Genomic DNA, 19,937 nt, shown 5'->3' with positions numbered 1-19,937 from the left:
CACAGACTCACCCTCACTATGTTAGTCACATGGTGGACATATTAATATTCATAATGTATGTTAATATATTATAGCAAATACCATTAAGTGTTGTTCGTAATTGAGACTTAAATTTTCATTTCCTTCCACACTGAATCACTTTCCCCTCGCTGGCAGACACAATGTAAAGGAGGAAGGGCTTCTATTTATTGACTTGGTCTCCACTGCATTTAGTACTAATGTAAAAATGTTTTCAAAAGCCTTACCTTCGCTTCTCCATTAGCGGCCTACACAATTCCTTGCTGATTTCCTCAGGACAGCTCAAAGCCCAACCCTCTGTTACCTACAGATTTCACGGGGAAACAACCCGTGCCTGCTGGGGAAGTGAGGGGATTGGGTTAGACAAGGGGGCTCCTGTTCAGGGTCCATGACAGCCCGATTGGAAATTCACAGGACTCCAATGCAAAGCCAGTGAGTGGCCTTAGAGTGATTAACCTAACTAAAGTGGTCCCGGGAGGAGCTGGAGAGGGCAGCCTGCCCGAGGTCTTACAAAACATCACTGACTTGTGCCAAACCAACCCAGAGCAAAAGCCCCCAGGAGGCAGAGGAGGACCAGGCAGGAAGCCTGTGGAAGCATCACCGTTCTTCCACACAGAGAGGTAGAGCCATAGCTGCTTTTTTTGAGATTGAGAGCCCTTGACCATCATGGCAGGGAGCACAGCAGCAGGCAGGCAGGGAGCACGGTGCTGGAGCAGTAGCTGAGAGCTTACCTTTGATCCACAAGTAGATGGCAGAGAGACCTAACTGGGAATGGCTTGGGTTTTTGAAACCCAACTCCAGTGGCGCACCTCCTCCAACAAGGCCACACCTCCCAGTCCTTCCCAAACAGTTCCACCAGCTGGGGACCACGTATGAAGATCTAGGAGCCCACGGGGTGGGCGGGGGGCGTCCTCCTTCAAACCACAGCAGTGAAGTCTAAAGCACCAAGGACAAAATCCTTTCTCTAGTGCTGCAGGGGTCCCAAAGATGGCCGCGGTGTCGAGAAAGGCTGTGAGGGAATGTGCGCTTCACAAGCGTAGCAGCCACAGGCCACAGCACGGGGGCTCACACTGCCCACAGAAGGACAGAATAACTGTGCCGTCTGGAAGCAGGGGGAGCCCTTTCAGGGGAACGGCTCAGCGCCAGTCACCCAAACCTGATGGCTCACCCGGATTCGATGCCTCCGTCTGAAAATCTTGTGGGCTATCTGGGAGCTGAGAACCCTGGGGTGTCACCTAAAGGGACTTAACAGAGACAGCAGACTGTTCTCGGGCTCACCAGAGCTGACGGTGACATGGGGACAAAGGAGAAATGCCCAAGACGTTGCACTAAAGGTTTCGTGCTCTGCAGTCAAATGGAGAAGGGGAGAGAGTTCCAGGAGGCAGGAGAGAGAGATGAGATGGAGGTAGGGTGAGTCTCAGGGGTGTGAGGACAGCACACACCACGCACCAATCATGAGAGATGCCCCAAGTCGGGGACCTGGAGGATGAGGGCCGGTGTGCCTCTGACTGCCAGCATTTAGTGTGTATGTCTGCGTAAGTGTGTATCGCGTGACTTCAGGGTCTGGCAAAGGTCAGAAGGATTTGGGGGGGGGGTAAGATGGAACCTTCGTTAAGACGGTAAGAATAGGACTGGAGAAATGGCTTGGGGGTTACAGGCAACCTGGATCCAGTTACCAGCACCCACACGCTTCACAAGCGCCCCTAACTCCAGTTCCCAGGGACCCGACGCCCCCTTCTGGCCTTTGCAGGAACCTGCATTCATGTGACATACACATACACATTTAAAAAAACCCAAAACTTCAAACAAATACAGCAAGAAAATCTGCAATCTCTCTCCCTTAGAGAAAGCAGGGTCTGTTCGTTTATTATCTGAGACACACCTCAGGGAAAGACGTGGGCTTGTGCCTAGGAGAAGGCAGCCTTTTATCACCTGTGTCCCTGCAGTTTTAATCAACGCCAGTCATCAGTGCTTCTGCATTTTAATTGGTCGTTGCTATTCCAGGCTTCCGTCTCAAGGTGATTGGAGTCACAAGCTAGGAAAGTTTAGAGAAATAAATGAATGCCAGGATAAAGCAGGATGTGGCGACAGGGGGGGGGGAGGGGGCAACAATTGATAAGATCGAGCACCGGGGAAGAAACGGCTTCTTCAGTCTCGTGGTCCAGACCAGTTTAGCTTAGGAGCAGCAAGTGACAGTCAATGTCCCTTTAGAGTTGCTGGGGGTCCTTTCTCCTCTTCGGGACTGAATGTTCAGCCTCTGCAGAAGTGAAGCCACCTCTGAAACTTCTGGAAGCCCCAGCCCTGGTATTGCCGACCTAGACCAATAAACCATTCGACCGTCAGGAATCCCATTATGTCTGTGAGTTCTGGCGGCATTTAGGGACGTGACTGAGAAAAGCCATCAAAAGCTGCTCGGAAATGCGGTGGAGCTAGCTCACTGCAGGGGCTTTGATCCATCATTCAAACCTTAGCTTCGAGAGGACATCCTGGAGGCGCTGGTAGGAGCAGAGGCTGATGCAGGGGCTAGGAGCGGGCTCCGGGAAGGTCACACAGGGACAAGGTCTTCTGTGAGGCCTGGAGCAGTGGGACTGAGGGCGTCCTTAGCATGTATACCTGGCTGGCTGTCCTTAGGAGGTTGTTGGCGTGAATGATCCTGTCTGGGGCCGAGGGATGGAGGGTGGGGATGTTTTTGTTTATTTTGTTTTGTTTTCTGAGACAGGGTTTCTCTGTGTAGCTTTATAGGCCAGGCTGGCCCTCGAACTCACGGAAATCCACCTGCCTCTGCCCCCCAAGCGCTGGGACTAAAGGTGTGGGCCACCACAGCCAGGCTGTTCTTGGGTTTTGATGGACAGCACTACTGTAGGCTCCAAGCTCTGGATTCTGCCCAGGTGCAGCTGTGCTTCAGGCAAGTCCCATGAAGCTCAGGAGGAAGCGTGCTTGGCGTGTTGGAGGAACTGGCAGGAGTGGAGGGGTCTACACGAGGCTGAGTAACTCCGGATCCGGAAGAGCCCCCACAGAGCCCTGAGAGGACTTGGCTTTTGCTCAGTCAGGTGGGAACTCGTACAAATGAACGGAGTCTGAGCCTCATCTTGGTCCAGATGGAAATGCTATGGCCGCGCTCTGAGGGAGAAGGACAAATCTGAGTGTGTTCCGAAGGCAGAGAGAAAGTGTTTGCTGGGGGAATCGCATCGAGGTGACAGAGAAGGACAGCTCCAGGGTTTCACCGGGGAAAATCAGGACAGCGTGACTGCCCACGGAGATGAAAAGATCTGTGGGAGGAAGAGTGTAAACTGGAGGTGCAGTCCCAGAGGGGTCAGGGTAACCAGGAACACTCAATTAACATTGCACACCGGGTCCCTGACTGGACAACTGCAGTGTGCTGTTGGCCGTTTACAGGGCTTACAACACTTCACAAAGATCTGGGCGAAGGGCTAAGGATGTAAATGAAGACAAAGACAGCGGCTCATTCTTACAAGGGGAATGGCGTTTATTTTAACAAGAGCAGAGCATTATATACCAAGAGCAGGCATGGTGAAAAACCACCAAGGTCAGAAGCCTATGTTATGGTCCCAGGGCCCTCCGGGGAAGGGTGTGCCGATAACAGGAATTAGCATTTAGACAATAAGGATGGGCAGAAAACAGGAACTTGCAGGCAGGCCTTACTGGGAGGAGGGGACAAGGGGTGTTTTGCTAAAAGCTCCTAGTCACAAGCTGGTCAGCAGACCCCCATGGAGGAAGGGTGCAACAGACAGAGTCAGTTGGGTACACAGACTAGAACGTCAGAGTTGAGAGTTGCATTTGCTACTTTTCCTATTGCCATGACAAAAACACCCGATACGTGCAGTTTAAGGAATGAAGGGTTTTCTTTGGCTCACGGTTGGAGGCGGTGCAGTCCTTTGTGGCAGGGAAGGCATAGCAGTAGGGGTTGTGTTGAGGCGGGTCACGGTTCATCTACACTCAGGAAGCGGAGAGCTAAACAAAGGCATTGTCCCGCAATCTATCTCCTCTTTTCCTTTATATTCAATGGGGAACCCCGCCTTCCTCGGTCAAACCTCTGGAGAAAGCCCAGACACATCCAGAAATATGTCCCCCAGGTGATCCTAGGTCACCTAGGTGATCCTAAATCCAGCCAGCTTCATAATGAAAACTAGCCGGGAGTTACTGACCTACTGAAGACATTTTTTAGCCACGAGGCTGGATGGAACCACTGGCAATAGATAAAGAAGACCTGAGGGCAGTCCCTGGGGCTCTGACATCTGCAGACCCAAGAGCTCAGAAGACAAGGAAGGCAGAATAGCAGCCAGGAGAGCAGGAGGGAGATCTGAGAACCCACTGAGAGGAGTGAGCCATTGTGTCAAGCCCTCGGGTGGCTCAGCTAACTAAGCAAGACAGGATAGACGGACGAGCGTGTTGACACTGGTTCATCTGTGACCTTGGCAGGAGAAGGTTCATAGCGTGAGGGTGGCCAACTAAAGAGCTTGTGTGTGTGTGTGCGTGTGCTTCACAGAATGAGAGCAAAGACAGACTCTCCCGCGCTGCGGAGAGTCAGACTCCAAGCTAGACGAGAATAGAGTCTCGGTGTCTTCTACTTTGTTTCTACTAAAGGAAAACAAAGCCAACACTGCATTTCTGTGTTAATGAGAAATATCCAGGAGAGGGGACAACCTGTCAGTGTAACAGAGGTTACTGGTTGCTGGAGTGTGGGAGAAGCCACTGACGTTAAACGTGTAACCAGCACAAATCCAGGGGCTTCACGGAAACACCAACCAGGCACGGGGATACATGTGTAATCCCGGTACTCAGGAGGCTGAGGCAGGAGGACCCCAGGTTAGATGGTAGATAGACTCTCTAGCAAGGTCCAAGCCAACCAAGACTATATAACAAGAGCCTGTCTCACAATTAGAGAATGGCACAAATTTATTATCTTACAGTTTCTTTTTTTTAGACAGGGTTTCTCTTTGTGGCTTTGGAGCCTGTCCTGGAACTCGCTCTTATAGATCAGGCTGGCCTCAAACTCTCTGTTATCTGTCTGCCTCTGCCTCCCGAGTGCTGGAATTAAAGGCGTGCCCTACCACCACCCGGCTATCTTACAGTTCTAAAGGCCACAATTTCTAAAATCCAGGTGGGCTGCATTTCTTCTGTAGGCTCCAGGAGAGTGACTTCATGTCTTGCTGTTGCCTGCTGATGGAGGTTTCTGTCCTGCCCCATCCTGAAGCCCTTTAGTTCCAAATAAACACCCAGAGGCTTATATTAAGTTTAAACCGTTTGGTCGATGGCTCAGGCTTCTTATTGGCTAGCTCTCTCTTAATTATTAACCCATGTCTATTAATCTATGTACTCCACGTGGTCTTGGCTTACTGGTGATGCTCAGATCTCTGTCTTCCTTGGCAGCTACATGGTGCCACGCTCTTTCTGCCACGGAGACAAACTAGTCACAGGTTCCGGGCATTAGGGCGCAGGCATTATTCGATCAGTGGCAGGGAGCAGGATGTGGGTTTGCCGGAAGTTAGAGGAGTAGACCTGGTCACAGGGGCTGCTGAGACCCCCCCCCCTCTGACTTTCTTAGTTCCTACGTAAGAGCAGAAGCCACGCCACCAAGCAGAGGAAGGTAAGGTGGAGGTGTAGAGGGGGAGAAAGCAGAACCATCAGGTAGGAGAGAGGTCAGGCGGATGGAGAGTGCAGTTGGGTTAGGGTTAGCACTGAAGACTCACGGGAGATTGAAAGTAAAATAGAGGAGCGTTTTGTATTTCTCCATCGGTGATGAAGCGTGGGGGCGGGGCTGCCGAGATGGGGCGGGGCTGCTGAGGGCGGGGCTGCTGGGGGCGGGGCTGCCGGGGGGGGGCGTGCGGTGACGCTTAGGTATGGCGTAAACAAGCTGCTGGATTAACCAGACCTGCAACTGTGCGCAGTACACAGCGGGAAAGGGCAGGGGAGCTAATGTGTAATATAATGGCCGACCGTGGGATTGATGCTGGACTAGGAGGAGAAAGATTCCATGGGGGCGGTGCGGAAGACTTAAAACACCGTAGAGCTGGCAGACAGTAGTTCAGTTGAGGAGCAGCGAGTGTTTGGCTCTAGGGGAAGTGAGTTGCTGGGAAGTTAAGGGTAGATGAAAAAGGTGTAGACACTTTGAGGTTCTCAGGGAAAAGAAAATGTCCCGAGTCTATGAGGGAAAGGAGATGAAGTGATGTGAGGATTATTTCCGGGACGGGGTCACAGCTCAGCTGGTGAAATGGTATTTCCCATGCAGACACCCGTGCTTTAACTCCAGATCTGTTGTAAAGACCCAGGCATGGTGGTGGTTCTAATCCCAGGACTGGGAGAGAGGTAGATCCCTGGGGCTGGCCATGAGTTTCTCCCTCAAAAAAGGTGGACGGCTCCTGGGGAACGTCACTGGAGACTGACCTCTGGCTTCTCTGTGCATGCGTGTGTACATGCAGCATGTATGTATACATCACACACACACACACACACACCACTTCTTGGTGCTAACACCCTGGCAAAGCCCTGTGCTAGTGGCAGCTAACAGGGCAGGCAGCAGGTGGTAAGCCTTAGGGATTGGGGGAAGCGTCACAGGGTCCGTGGGCACCCGAATGGAGCCGTAGGTTCAAAGGCCCGAGCTCCAAGTCTGTGTGCTCAAGGTCAGCGAGCCTCGCTGTGGGTGACAGCGAGTTCACAGATGGCAGTCCAGTCACACAGCTTCCCCCAAGTTTGCTGTGGTTCACAGCTCATCCAGCCCTTTCTGAGTCCCGCCCCCAAGGCACCCAGGATGTGCCCTACAGTGTGCTGGACCTGCTGAGGGGCGTCTGCCTGGGAGGATCCTCTGTGCCCGGCCCATACCACCCAGATCCTAGCTCTGTCTGCCTTCCCCTACACAACTCCACCTAACACACTCACAGAAGCACACATACATGCTATGCACACACTCACATACATGCACGTGCACACATGTGCACAAGCACACATACACACGTATGCACACATACACATGCATGCACACACATACACACATACACAATACACACATACATGTATTCGCACATGCGTGTGCACACACACAAACACGTACACACACGTGCATGCACACGCACATGCACACACACACAGAGCATTCAATCAGTATGATAAGTCTATTTAGACTTTAGATTCTATGCTTTAAATGACACTCTCCGGCTTTCAAGGCTATACACAATGAGACTGATTATTTTCACTCCCCGCAGAAGGGTTTTGATTGTGTGAATGTGTCATACTTTCCTCTCAGGCATTCAACAAAAGTTTCATTGGAGTGAAAAACAAGAGGCCCCGGCAGCGTCAGCGTGCTGATAAGTCACAGCCATGAGTCAAATCCGCAGGGAGGCAAACCTCCTGCTCCTTCCTTTCTTCCCCTCTTCCTCCCCTTCCTCTCCTCCCCTCCTCCCCTCTCCCTTTTTTCCTTCTTCCTCTCTCTTCCCCCTCCTCATTTCCTCCCCTCCTCCCCCTTGCCTTCCAGACCACCTTGCTAGAATCCCGAGAAACTGAGGCACCAGCCCAGACCCCGCTGCCAGCTGGCAGGGGGAAGGAAATACCTGTCTCCCATTCACCTTGCCCGGGGTTTTGAATCACCAAGGAGACTCGTCCATGGGTGTGTCTAAGAGGGAAGACCCACCCTGTGGGCTGGGGTCCTGAGCTGAGTGAAGAGGAGGAAGTCAGCTGAGTGCCAGCACAGATCTCTCTGTGACACCTGGCTTCGGGCTCCTGCCTCCACATCTGCTGCCAGGGACCAGATCTCCTCAGACTGTGAGCCAAAGCCAAACTCCTCCTCTGCCTTCAGGCTGCCTTTCATCAGGTCAGCAATGAGAAGAGGAACTAGAAGGAGCTGGAAGGGATAGACTGTCCTTCCAGCCCCAAATCACCAAAAATGCCACCTCCATCCCCGCTCAGACTAGGGTGGTCAGGGGTGTGCTTAATGGACAGTAAGTACATGGGGACCTCAGTGGAGCCTAGGATCACTGGGATGTAGGGGGCTGTGCTTCATTCTTTTTTGTTTAGTCTGGAAATCATCCGACAGCTCTGCCTTCGACAGCCCATGGACACAGCCTGTCCTTGAACCACCTCTCAAACACTCCTAACTCTTAAGCTCTTACCACCGTGAAATTCCCCAGCCAGTCATGCCTGACCACATAGTGCAAGCATGTGCATGCACACACACACACACACACACACACACACACACACACACACACACACACTTTAGTTGGGCTGGTAAAACATAAAAATCTTGCCACCTCAGAGCTAGTCTCAGTTTGCCTGACTGTAAAGCAGCTTTCAGAGTGGACAGGTCCTTACAGTCAGTCACACCAGAAATTCTATGCCGAGCAGTCAGGGACTCTCTGGGGCCGGCTGTTGTGAAGACAGCGGTCAACCGTTTGTCAGAGGGCTTTTCCTATTCTGAGCTTCCCCTGGGCTCTGGACTCAGATTTGCTAGCATTGTCCATGAGAGGAGACAATGCTATCACACTGGTATGTGTACTCCTAATACTTGCTTAGGATATGCTGCCTGTCTGTGGTGGTACCATACATCCTCTATCCCCAAGATGTCTGAGGCAGGAGGATTGCTGTGAGCGTTGGCCAATTTGGGTTGCGTAGTAAAAGCCTGTGTACAGAATGAGACGGTTTCAAAAACAAAACAGCAAAGGGGCTCAGGAGTTAAAGACATTCACCACCAACCCCAGGGACCAGAGTTTAATCCCCACATGATGGAAAGAGAAAACCAACTCCCACAAACTGATCCCTGACTCCCACACATGTTCTGTGGCATGTGCACACCAGCACAGATACATATGCTCACACATGCACACAATCGACCAATCGATCACTAGATGCGATCAAACTTATAACAAACAGCAGCAGCAACAGAAAGTGTCACGCGCGTCCGTCAGGGACCAGAGACATCTGAACAACGATAACCTCCCACGGCGGGTCAGGCGGACAGCCAACACCATGTTGGTCCTTTCTCACTATTCAGATTCCAGTCTTTGGTAATGACATGCAAAGTCTCCATGAATAACTTTGTCTGTACTAATTTTGAAATACTGTGGACGAACTCATGAGGAAAAAAGTACTGGGTCAAAGATCTATGCATTTTTATTTCTGATAAATATTGCCACATGTATCCCCATGGGGTCTACACTAACTTAATATTTTCACCAAAAAAATATGCTCATCTTCTGTTTCCCACATCTTTATCAACATGGCGTGCTTTCAAGTTTCCTTCTTCCTCGTCTGAAGCTTATTGGATAGTGCAAACTGACCTTGAATTTGCAATCTTACCTCTGCCTCCTGAGTTAGCGTCACGAACATGGTTCTCCACGACTCTTTGCCACTCTGAACCGTGAGGAGAGGGATTGCTCTAAAATAAAGACCTGCAGCCGGGCATGGTGGTGCACGCCTTTAATGCCAGCACTCGGGAGGCAGAGGCGGGGGATCTCTGTGAGTTTGATGCCAACCTGATCTACAGAGTGAGTTCCAGGCCAGCCTGATCTACTGAGTTCCAGGTCAGGCTCCAAAGCTACACAGAGAAACCCCATCTCTGAAAACCAATGAATATATAAACAAATGGATAAATAAATACCTGCTGGGTGCTCTGGTACACGCTTATAGTCCTAGCTCTCAGAAGGCCGAGGAAGGAGATTTGCCGTGATGAAGGCCAGCTTCAGTTATACATGGAGACCTTGCCTAAAAACAAACAAAGTTAATTGTGATTAATTTAAAAGCAGAAATCAAATCCCATCACTTTCTTGATTATAATCCCTCAGCGGCTTCTTAAAGTGTCTGGTGACAGTCCTGTCACCCCATGCCAACCCACAGTGCCTACACTTCTCCTTCCAGCCTCTTGCCTGCCTCTTCCACAGAATAGCTTCAGTCATCCATTAAGCACACCAAAGTCACGTCCAACTCAGGGCTGTTGCCTGAGCTGTCCCCTCAGGCTGAGAGCCTTCAGGTCTCAGCTCCAATGGTGTCCCTTTAGAGCGTGTCCACCACCCTACATGTCCAGACGTTATTGCTTGCCGTTGAGGTAGAGTGTTGACTGCCTTCAGACCGTTCCTCACAAGGGTTTGTGTGCTTGTCTTTCTTCTCTCTAGGTTTTAAGCTCCCCGGTGCCTGCTCATCTTAAGTGCTAAACAGGACCTTCCCCAAAGGGCACTGAACGAATCCTCCCCGACTTCCGATGGCATCAGGCTGGCCCCACGCTCTCTCAAATGCCATTGCTCTTCGACAAACGCCTTCCTGCCTTCCACAGCTAAACCCAGCAGGTGCCTCCTCTGATAGGGTAGCCCGAAAGCCCAGCTGTTTTTAGTCATCAAATGTACTTTGGGATCCTCAGAGGGAAAAAAAAATGTGACACACCTGTCACAGCTGTGTCTACTGGAGCAGATTAGACACATCAAATACTTTCTGTTGGTTGCCTCGGGAATCTCAAGTTGCAACATGTGGAGAAATAGATAGATAGATGAGAGAGAGAGAGAGAGAGAGAGAGAGAGAGAGAGAGAGAGAGAGAGAGAGAGAGAGAGAGAGAGAGAGAGAGAGAGAGGCTTTCTCTCGACTGGGCTAGTACCAGTTTCCATGTACATTTGTTGTTAAGCAGAGCTTTAGCTCAAGGGTCCTGTGAGGTATGAATGAAGGAAATCGGAAATTAACTCTTCTCTCAGTGGACAATGGATGGCAGTTCATGGCCGGAGAGTTGCATTGTGTGACTCTTCCCAAATTCATTTGTGAGGTCCTCACCTCCAAGTGCCCCACAGAATGGCTCTGTTTAGAAAGAAAGTCCTCACTGATGCAACTGAGGTTCGGTAGGAGTCAACACAACTGTGCCTTATAAAAAGGAATGATCACAAAGGAATGATACTGTGTATGATGAGCGTGGGGAAAGTTTCGTAAGCCTAAGCGCGCCAGTTGATATCAGCAAGCCACCAGACGCAAGACAGGCGGGCCCTGCCAACACCTTTATTGGGAACTTCCAGCCTCCTAAACGGTGGGAGAACAGACCTCTCTTGTTTGAGCCATTCAGCTTGTGGCCCCTTTGTTACAACATCCTCAGCAAACTAACGCAGGCTGCAGCCATGCCCGGCCATCTTGGAGAACTAGGTTCTGTGTGCTGAAGATAAATATGTCCGTTTGCCCACTTAAACAACTTCCGCCACAGCCACTTCTAGACAAATAGAAGAGTGTGGCATTAGCACCGGGCGTCCTGGGATGCGTCTGGGCACATCCCCTCGGCAGTTTTCAGGGGTATGGGAAATGTCTAGGAGAGGTACGAGACTGTCAGCTCCCTCCACCATTACCGCTACGGCTCTGCTATTTCCACCCTTGCTTCCAACATGCGTGTTTCCCATCAAACACTCACAGCGACGCTTCTGGAGTGAGTATCGAAGAGGAGTCACCCAGAGGAGGGCCGCAGAAAGGCTCTGCAGTTTACGTGAGTGACTCTGTATTTCTCCGCCCTGTCTCTTCGCAAAAACTTGTCTCTTCACTGGTACGTTTGCATCCCAAGGTGGCTTCATCAGGGCTGGAGGGATGGCTCAGAGGTTAAGAGCACTGACTGCTCTTCCAGGGGTCCTGAGCTCAATTCCCAGCAACCACTTGGTGGCTCACAACTAAGGTGGCTTCATCTACCTGGAGATCTCTCTCCTGGGTATGTCCTTGGGAGTCACTTGGGGGAAAGTTAAGGGCATTTTAAATTGTCACAGTGGTAAGGGAGGGTCATCTATACTGCTAAGGGCCAGGGATACTACAGCATTCTGATGTGCAGGCAGGTCCTGAAAACCAAAAATTGTCCCACCCAGGGTCCAATATTACACCTGCTAAGAAACACATGTTGGGTGGTGTTGAGGGAAGAGTAGGAACTCAGAGTAAGATTGTTTTTATTCATTTATTTAGGGGTGTTTGTATGTTTGGTTTGCGAAGAACCCAAAGGTATCTTTGGGAAGATACAGACCATTGGCCAAGGCAGACTCAGCTTCCTTACTTCTACTGGGTCTTAAGTAGCACCTATGTAACATGTATGTAACATGTAGGTTTGCTGGTGTGCTGGTGATCGAACCCAAGACCGTGTTCACACTGATCTGCCTGCCACAGAGTTATGCCTTAGCTTATTCTTTTGTCAGTTTTCAAGACAGGGTTTCTCTGTGTAACAGCCCTGGCTGTCTGAGATCTCGCTCTGTAGACCAGGCTGGCCTGGAACTCACAGAGATCCGCCTGCCTCTGCCTCCCGAGTGCTGGGGTTACAGGCGTGCGCCGCCACTACCGGGTCAGCTTATTCTTAAGGAACGTTGTCAGGCTGTGTACAAAAACCCTTGACCACATTCCCACCTCATCTTCCTGTTGTTCCCAGAAGCAAACACTTACAAGGCTGCTAGTTCTATTTTAAGAACTAAGGCACGCTGTTCTCGAGGAACTTACTCAAATTCTTTTCACCATACCAAGTGGATAGTCCTAAATCTTTATATATATTTGCCGAAACACGGTCTCATTACATATCCCAGGCTGGCCTAGAGGCTTGGTGTGCAGTCCCAAGTGGTTGAGCTTGGCGAGTGGCCCAGGCAACCATTGAACTCTCTCTATCCTCCTGCCTCCGTCTCCTGGGTGCCAAGATCACAGGTGTACACCGCCACAGTCACCACAAATAAACAGTTTAGATTGTCCACACCACAGCCCTTCCTGTGCTCTCTGTCCTTCCAACATAACTGTTTATGAGCCTCTGGTAAAATTCCGTTATTATGATTTTGTAAAATAAACATTGTCCATCGCTGCACCAAGTCATAAAACAAGAGCAGATTCCCCACCCCGGTCACCCTTCCTCCTGCCCCAGAGACCCCTCCATCCCCACCCCAGCTACCCTTCCTCCTGCCCCAGAGACCCCTCCATCCTCACCCCAGCTACCCTTCCTCCTGCCCCAGAGACCCCTCAATCCCCACCCCAGAGCACCCTTCCTCCTGCCCCAGAGACCCCTCCATCCCCACCCCAGCCACCCTTCCTCCTGCCCCAGAGACCCCTCCATCCTCACCCCAGCTACCCTTCCTCCTGCCCCAGAGACCCCTCCATCCTCACCCCAGCTACCCTTCCTCCTGCCCCAGAGACCCCTCAATCCCCACCCCAGAGCACCCTTCCTCCTGCCCCAGAGACCCCTCCATCCCCACCCCAGCCACCCTTCCTCCTGCCCCAGAGACCCCTCCATCTCCACCCCAGCTACCCTTCCTCCTGCCCCAGAGACCCCTCCATCTCACTCCAGCTACCCTTCCTCCTGCCCCAGAGACCCCTCCATCCCACCCCAGAGCACCCTTCCTCCTGCAGTAGATGGTTCCTCATGTTTTGCTTTCTGTTTTTCTAACGCACCCACGTCTTTGGCTACTTCTGACCTTGTAGGTCAACCTCGCACCCTTTTTTGAGATCTCAAATCCCAGGATGAATGTTCTGTTGCTTTGCTGGTGTGCTATTATTCCAGAGTCTCCCCGGGCCTACACCGTGATGTTTTCTGAAACTTTCTCTCATCCCCTTAGATCACAAGCTTTCTTTTGTTTTACTTTTGTGGATTTTTATTATTGTTATTTTTGTTTTGTTTGAGACAGTGTAGCCTTGGCTGGCCTGGAACTCACTCTGTAGACCAGGCTGCCCTCGAACTCACAGAGATCCGCCTGCCTCTGCCTCACAAGTGCTGACAGTGCCATGCCTAGCTAGCCTTTGTTTTGTTTGTTTGTTTTATTTTTGTCTTTTATCGTCCTTTAGGAAATCTATCTTCAAGGTCTGTACTAGTTAGGGTATTTGTTTTGTCATCTTGACACTGTGAAGAAGGATATCTTTCTTGCACAAATAAAGTCTGTCTCGGGGGTCAGAGAATGGAGCCTATCACTAGCTAACCATAGAGGTCTGGAGGTCTGTACAGACAGACAGGAAGTGAGGTAACTGGGCAGAAACAGGATATAAGCAGGGAGAAACAGGAAATAGCTCTCTTCTCTGCTGAAACACTAAGGAGGTAAGGTTGCTGTGGCTTGCTCCTTCTCTCTGATCTCTCAGCATTTCCCTCTGTATCTGACTCTGGTCTTTTACTATCTAGACCGATTAAGAACTCCTTTACCCCCTGCCTATCGTAGATGGTGCAGTTGGGTCTAGGTCATATAAGAAAACTAGCTAAGCATGAACCAGGGAGCCAACGAGTTAGCAGTCTTCTGTGGTTTCTGCTTGAGGTTCTCTGCCTTGAAGTTTCTGTCCCGACGTCTCTCCATGATGAACGGTTGCTTGGAAGTACAAATTGAAATAAACCCATTCTTTCCCTAGTTGGTTTTGGCCATGGCTTTTCTCACAGCAAGAGAGAGGAAACTAGGCCAGGGACATCTCGCCAACTTTACCTTCCAAGGCTGTTCTACAGACTTTGAAGATTTCCTTTCGTATTTTTAACTTCCAGTAACTCTTGCCCTACTTATGCGACCTCACGGATCCCGCGGATGCGTATCTTCTTACTTCCCAAGACAACAGCTGTAATTTGTTTTTCGTTTCTTCATTCTTGGTCTCCTTTCTTTCTCCCACTTCACGGTGCCATTCTGTCGGTGTGACACCGTCATCAGTAGCGGTCCTGGACTAGCGCGCTAACCGTTGGTGATGCATGTCTGGAACCCATACAGAAGCAGAAGCAGGTAGACCAAAAAAATTCCAGACCAGGGCCTGGAGAGATGGCTCAGCAGTTGAGTCTTACTTGGGCCGGATGCGGCGGTGCATTCATTTAATCCCAGCACTAGGGAGGCAGAGGCAGGTGGATTTCCATGAGTTCGAGAACAGCCTGGTCTACAGAGTGAGTTCCAGGACAGCCATAATGAGACCCCATGTCAAAAAAAATAAATAAATAAATATTAGAGAGAAAGAAAGAAGAAAGGAAGGAAGGAATGATAAAAAGAAAGGTACTTTTCTTGCAGAGGACCTCAGGTTCAGTTGGAAGCCCCCACATGGTGGTTCACAAATATCCACGACTCCAGTTCCAGGGCGTGGAACTCTTTCTGCCGTCTGCAAGCACCCCAGGCACATACACACATGCAGGCAAAACACTCAGCCACAAAATAAAATAAATAGCCCGTATTTTAAAACGAAAACAACAAAAAAACGTCGAGGCCTGCCCGAACTACGTGGAGAGTTCAAGGCTAGCCCGGGCTGCATGGCGACAACCTGTCTCAGGAAGAGGGGGAGGGAGGAAGGGAGGGAGGGAGGGACGAAGGAAGGAAGGAAGGAAGGAAGGAAGGAAGGAAGGAAGGAAGGAAGGAAGGAAGGAAGGAAGGAAGAGAACAGCCATGCTATCTTGATGGACCTCATCGGAAGTTCTGGAGTTCCGGGGGTGGGGTTTACTCCAGGGTCATCAGGCGCCTCCATTGTGAACACATGCGTGCATGGATCTGACCGTTTCTGGGGTTGGGTATTTTCTGCAGCAAACGTAAAGGAATGTTCCACACAACAGCCCCCTGGCCCTGTTCTGAGGCAGGGGAGGAAGGTCATTTAGCATGCAGATCCTGACCTCACCCCAGCGTCCCTCTACCGCTGACGTCACTGGCCATCGAGGCTCTCCGCTGCAGGGGGGTGGAGCTTGGCCCCCGCAAGCCTGTCTGCTGCTGGAAGTATTTCAAAATAACCCCTCTGTTTCAGGCTCCATCTGCTCCCTTTGCATCTCATGTTCCAACTCCCGAGGCTTTCCCAGATCCTCCCGGCCACAGCAGCCTGTCTCTCAGAGTCTCCTCTGCGGTCTCCGGTTCCTCTTCGCCGCGGTCTTTCCACACGGAGGCTCCGGGCTACGCCCACCTGGCGGAGACTCGAGGTGGGGCTGGGAATTGCCCTGCCTGCCCATCTTCAAGTCAGGGTTGAGGGAAAGTTTGCCTTTTATGAAGACCGCCCTCTGAGAGGCCTGAACTCTGGAACGATGAGCGCCTGGAGGCATTTCTTTAGCACCTACTGTGTGCCAAACACTGCCTGAGTTACATTTAATTTGAAAAGTAGGTATTCTTGTCCTCACTTAAGAAGCAAGAAAACTGAAACTAGGCAGGGTTCCGCAAGTAATTTGTATTACTTCATCCCCTCGGAAACTGGAAGGCACTGGATAAGAGTCCATTCCTATGCAGCCTCAACGTGGTGGTGACGGCCATAACCGTGTTAAGCCTACCTTAATCACACAGTGGGTGATGGGCAACATCACTCTCTCTCTCTCTCTCCCCCTCCCTCTCTCCCCCTCTCCTGTCACACACACACACACACCATGCATTGATACTTTAAACAGAACACACACAAACATGTGTACACACACACACTTATGTGCATACACACACACAAACACACACCCATACCATGCATCGATACTTTAAAAAGAACACACATAAACACTCATGAATACATACACACATACACAAACACACATGTGCATCATGCATTGATACATTAAAAAGAGCACACACAAACACACACTGGTACACACACATATATGCACACACACACACACACACACCACGCATGCATACTTTTAAAAAAAAGCCAGGCTGGGGAGATGTCTCATTGGTAAAATACTTGTCTTGCGAGTGTGGAGACATGAATGTGATCCCTTGAACCCACACTGGAAAAACAAAAACCAGGTATGGTGGTGTGCAATCTCGGCGATGGGAAGGCGGAGACAGATCCCTGGGACTTGGGGCTTGGTGCACAGGCAGTCTAGCTCACTTGGTAAGTTCCGGGCCAGTGGGGACCTTGATATATATATATATATATATGTATGTATGTATGTATGTATGTATGTATGTATGTAGACAGCACCTGAAGAATGAGGAATGACATTCAAGGTTGTCCTCTGCCCTCCGTGTGAACATGCACCTATATACACACATGTACCAGCACACACACATGTACACGTACACACATGCAAGCACATGCATGCATGCACACTGACATGACCGCACACACCCATGAACACATGACCGCACACACACACACACACACACACACACATCCTTTCAGGCTGTGACTAAGCCTCCCTGGGCTAGGATATCCTGTTTGGTTGTCAGTGTCCTTTCTGTGGAAGGTGACCCTTACAGTGTGCAGCCCCGAGCTGACTTTCAGAGATCTCAGCTCAACAGGAAGACTAGAGACGGCTTCCCTCCCCCCAGCTCTGACTCCCGCTGAGCATGGAGCAGAAGCAGAAGCAGGCGTAGCCATGGTGATGGTGGCAGTCTTCTGCGAGCCAGGGAGATGGGGGGGGGTAGTGCAGGCAGAGGATGGGGGCGGGCAAGCCGGTCTCTGGGAGGAGGGGGCGTGTGGCAGGGGACTGGCTTTCCCCTCCCTGGGGATGCTGGGTGACCTGCCCTGTCACCCACCCGCCCGTCCAGCCTCCTCCCCTGACTCACGGTCCAGGGTGGCTCACCTCACCTGGGGTGTAACAGGGTAGAGACGCTACAAGGAAGCCTCTCTCTGGGATGATGTCTTCTCGGGCTCCAAGGGTGACATCTCCCCTTCCTTCTGTCCCTGTCCTTACCCTGAGCTCAACCGTTTCCTCATGTGTACATCCTTGCTTAAGGGCTGACCTGGGGGACCCCATTTATGGATGCTGCCTGGAGAGAGAGTGGAGAAGCCCATTCTGTGACTGCCATTGCTCTTGAGATGCCCTAGTGTATGCACAGTGTACCTCAAATGTCCTTCCTGCTGCGGTCTCACGGCAGGCCACCTGTCACTCACAGAACAAAAGTGAGAGGGTCACGACTCATACGCTCTGCGCCGGCCTCCACTCTGATCCTGCCCTAGCCTCTGTCTGTCTGCAAGCCTCACTCCAGCATCCAGGGGTGAGCCCCTGGGGGGGGGGGGGCAACCTGAGACTCTCTCTTCAGCAAAGCCCACTCTGTCCCGTGGGTCAGTCACATCACATGAGGGCTTTGGGACCTCAGCAAGGTAGTCTTGTTCAGAACTGCTGTGTCTAGATACGGTGACTCTGTCTCCTACAGGACTCCAGAGCCAGAGGGCAGGGCCCAGCCTTGTCTCTGATCTCCTCTGATTCTGGGTACCTAGCACAACATCTGGCAGGAAGTCCCTGGGAAAGAGGGAGGAAGGACAGAAGGAAGGGAGGGAGGGAGGGAGCTATCTGTTTGTACTGCTTGGGAAAGCAGCTGGGGTGCCTCCATCTGGCCCCAAGGCCTGCAAGACAGCAGAAACCCCCAAGGATGTCCAGGGGAAGGAGGAAAGATACTTTCTAAAGAGAGACACGTGTGCCCCTTGGCTATCAGACTACTAAAACCAGAGTGCAAGGAACTGGAATTTCCCGGGAATCCCATGGGGGGGAGGCAGGGGCGGGGCTGAGGCCTCTTCCCAGCCAGAGGGAGGAATGTGTCTCCCTGGAAGAGATTTCATACACTTCAGACAATCGGCCAGACCACAGACTGGAGCCGGAGACAAAGTCAGATCAATAGGGAGTGGGAGTGGGAGGGTGCAGTGTGTGTGTGTGTGTGTGTGTGACGCACCGATCATTAGCTTCTCTCCCCAGTGTGAGCACACTGAGGAAATAACGTCTTTGCTCTCTGTTTGCTCAGGACAGGTGACTGAGCCTCTGCTTTGACCCTAATAACTCCAGACCCCATGGTCTCCTGGAACCAAATGATCTCATTGTATCGCTCGCAAAACCATCCCGCCCTCCCCCCCAACCCCCCACCCCTACTCCCGCCCGGAAAGGGTTTCTCTGTGTAGCCCTGGCTGTCCTGGAACTCACTCTGTAGACCAGGCTGGCCTCGAACTCACAGAGATCCCCCTGCCTCTGCCTCCTGAGTGCTTGGATTAAAGTCGTGCGCGTGCAATACCTCCCTCCGCCCAGCCAAAGCTACTTCTTGAAGCTGCTAAGGCAGGATGTGAGGCCATGTTCTCTGAGCCCTGCCTGGTGCGGCAGGCCATTTCCCTCCTCCACCTTCATCATCCACGGCTCTCCGTGCACACTCCATTCATCTGTCTGGCTTTCTCAGAGGGATTTGCCCGTAAAAAGCCACAAGTAGGGAAAGTGCCCCCAGGGGTAGAGCTACCTGGGGACAGGGCCCCGGAGGAGCTGAGCAGGGGAGGCAGATCCTGCTCAGCCCTGGTCTTTGGGAGGAGTGAGCCACCCCTGATAAAGGGGCCCGGGTAAGATAAGAGAGAGGGAGCCTGTAACCACCGGGGTCAAAGATCATCCCTGTGCGGAAGAGCAGGCACAGGGCAGGGCACCCCGGCTTTCTCCTGCTTTATAGTTTCCTTATGCTAATTTTAAAAAAAAGCTGGAGTCCACCCTACGAAGTCGCTGGTGGGGTGGCAGACGGATGCCGCATTGTTGGACCCAAATGTGTGCCCTTGCTGGACCTGGGCAAATCATGTCAGGTCTGTGCCTAATAAATCACGGGAAAGCTAGCTCTGATGATCTGTTGAGGCCCCTTTAGCCCTGGTAAATGTTTGTGGAGTTGGTTAATGAGAAGTCAACTTCAACAGGAGCCTGGGTGGGAGCTGAGTCTTCATTTCAGTCCTGTAACTTCCCACGTCTGCAAAGGGAGCCTCCACAGAGCCTTAGTTCCCAGGTATAGGCGTTAGGAGCCCAGTCTCCCCCACCCCAACCCAAGGAGAAGCCGCTGGGGAGTTTGTCATTGTCCCGCCCACTACCCACCTGCCAGCAGGTGGTAGATAGGGATGGTGACTGGGCTATTTCTGGTGCTTAGACACTGAGCTGTGCTTCTGTAAGGCTTCCTGGCTTACACAGATCATCCCAGAGTCGGGGAGCTCTGCTTCTTTGATGGGGGGGGCTGGACCCCGAGCGCCTCAGCCTCAGATCTATAGAATTCTTCTGTGTGAGTAGTCACCAGAGACAGAGAGTCAGAACGTGGACCCGTGTGAACAGAGGCCAAGGAAACAGGAAGGGGCGACCT

At 51.6% G+C, this 19,937-nt stretch overlaps 2 long non-coding RNA genes across 2 annotated transcripts; one reads left to right on the top strand and one right to left on the bottom strand.

The window, feature by feature from the left end:
• Positions 1-1,828: 1,828 nt before the first annotated feature.
• On the bottom strand, positions 1,829-11,633 carry LOC110341362. Its single transcript, XR_002383272.2, has 3 exons — positions 11,402-11,633; positions 9,629-9,732; positions 1,829-3,287 (listed from the first exon to the last, which is right to left on the bottom strand). It is a non-coding gene; the product is annotated as an uncharacterized LOC110341362 (long non-coding RNA).
• On the top strand, positions 10,539-16,171 carry LOC110341363. Its single transcript, XR_002383274.2, has 2 exons — positions 10,539-11,473; positions 15,679-16,171. It is a non-coding gene; the product is annotated as an uncharacterized LOC110341363 (long non-coding RNA).
• The last annotated feature ends 3,766 nt before the right edge of the window (positions 16,172-19,937 follow it).

The sequence above is a fragment of the Mesocricetus auratus genome, unplaced genomic scaffold (genome assembly GCF_017639785.1).
Source record: "Mesocricetus auratus isolate SY011 unplaced genomic scaffold, BCM_Maur_2.0 Super-Scaffold_100023, whole genome shotgun sequence".
Classification (NCBI taxonomy): domain Eukaryota; kingdom Metazoa; phylum Chordata; class Mammalia; order Rodentia; family Cricetidae; genus Mesocricetus; species Mesocricetus auratus.
Note: the sequence above shows the minus strand (reverse complement) of the source record. Positions and strands in the feature narration are given on the sequence as shown.